The 2272-nt window shown below is 35.3% G+C and overlaps 1 pseudogene; it reads right to left on the minus strand.

Moving 5' to 3' along the window:
* Positions 1-1901: 1901 nt before the first annotated feature.
* On the minus strand, positions 1902-1999 carry LOC121994719 (annotated as a pseudogene).
* Between the last annotated feature and the right edge of the window lie 273 nt (positions 2000-2272).

Here is a 2272-nt window from a genome sequence, read left to right on the forward strand (position 1 = left end):
TCCGTACGAGCTCCGAAAATTTTTCGAAAATTTTCCAAAAATTCCGATAAATTCCCTTATTAATATTCGCCTATCTTCGATATTTTACAGGGTCTCTTTCCCTTTCCAAGGGGAGAAGGGTTCTCTCTTTGGGGAGATCCATCTTGGTGTCGATTTCTGTCCTTCCCAGTCTCCGTTCAACGATTTGAAGTTGTTGCCATCACCTTATCGACTCCGGAAGCAAAAGATTTGATTTGAAGACCACTCTACATGATTGGATAAGATTCTCTTCCCTTCTTCTTCTAGTTGGGGTTTGGATGCTTGTAATTCTTATATCTTTGGATCTTTTTCTTCTTGCCATAGAGTAGATCTTTTGTTATAGGATTAAGAGAGTAATTATGGTGTGGTTTGATGTAAGAACTCATGGATATGCCGATTTCCTATCTAGATGATATTATTATGCCTTGTATCTATTTGATCTTATATGAATGCATGTATTTGAGCTTAATTCTCATATTTGATTGAATGGTTTTGTAGAATTGTTGATCCCGTAGGTAAATGTCCTAGATTGTATAATCAAGGGCCTTAGTGACAAGGGTAACCCGTTAACGGACGTCTAGGGTATCACCTTAAAAGGAGAAGCTACTCTCCACAAGGAAGTAGGTATTTGTATGTAATTTTCATCTTCATCTCATGGTTATTAAGTATGAGTGTGTTCTTGTGATGCATGACTGAGGGACCCTAGTAACAGGGGTAATTAGTTAATGGACTTCATAGGAATCATTCCTATTTAGTAGCAAGAGATATTGATCCAAATATCATGTCGGGTTGTCCACTGCAGGGGAGAGTCAGTAACGAATTTAACTTCCTACAGGTGCATGCGAATTGAGGATAGACAATTGGTGAACCATGATACATTGATAAACATCACAATGAAATTGAACTCCTAGAACATTTCTAAAACCAAGTTTCTCTCTCTCTTTCCTATTCTTAATCTTGTTCCTCTTACTTAGCATGTAACTTGCAACTGTCAATTGTTTAGCTAATTCTACGTGAGAGATCACTAGTGCTTATAACCGATCCATGTGAGTTCGACAATCTTTTATATTACTGATGACGTAACTGTGCAATTACAGTAACATAATAAGTTTTTGGCACCATTGCCGGGGACTACGCTTATAACCTTAGAAGATAATCATTTGAGTTAGTCTAAACATATTTTCTTTTCTTATATTGTAAATATTTTATAGTTTTATTTATGTAATTACATCTTGCATTTGTTTACTTTTATTTCTGTAATTTTATTTTTACAATTTAAATTCTACACTTTGGATTTTCAGCATTTTGATTGTACTTTAAAAAACTAAAAATTCTATTTCTTTTGCATTCATAATTTGTGTTTGGAATATTTATAATCTTGTTCTTGTATGTGAAGATCTAATTTTGCAGGAAATCTACTACCACTTGATCCTGAGATTGATAGAACATGCCAAAGAAGAAGAAATTTGCAAAGACATCAAGAAGAACAAGAATAATTTGAAATGGAAAACAAACCTCTCAAAAATTACGCAACACTATACGCACATGAGCTTCGGTCTAGCATCACCAGACCACCTATTGAAGCCAAGAATTTTGAGATTAAGCCTGTGGTGATCACAATAGCTCAACAGAATCAATTTGGAGACGAACCACATGAAGACCCAAACCAACGCCTAGAAGTCTTTTATGAAATTTGCAGTTTTATGAAAATGAATGGAGTTCTAGTGGAAGCAGTAAAGTTATTGTTATTTGGGTTTTCCTTAAGAGATAGAGCCAAACAGTGGCTTAACTCCTTACCAGCTAACAACATCACATCTTGGGAACAATGCGAGAAATAATTTCTTGATAAATTCTATCCTCCCAGTAAAATTGCTCACATGAGGAATCTTATAGAAAGTTTTAGATAGTCAGACTCAGAATCATTATTTGAAGCATGAGATAGATTCAAAAATATGCTTAGGCAATGACCACATCATAGACTTGAGAAGTGGTTAGTGTTACACACTTTTCATAATGGAATCAACTATCACATGAAGGTGTCCCTGGACTCTGTAGCTGGAGGGGCATTAATAAACAAAAGTCTAGATGAGGTCGAAGATATTATAGAGAATGTAGCTCAGAACCATCATCAGTGGGCATAAGAAAGATGTGGAGGCTCTTTCTTTAGAAACCCTATCAAAGTATCAGGAAAATTTGACGTGGATACAATTACTCTTATGTTTGCAAAATTAGATGCTCTGACTAAAAAGCTTGA

Source organism: Zingiber officinale, chromosome 1B (assembly GCF_018446385.1).
Source record: "Zingiber officinale cultivar Zhangliang chromosome 1B, Zo_v1.1, whole genome shotgun sequence".
Classification (NCBI taxonomy): domain Eukaryota; kingdom Viridiplantae; phylum Streptophyta; class Magnoliopsida; order Zingiberales; family Zingiberaceae; genus Zingiber; species Zingiber officinale.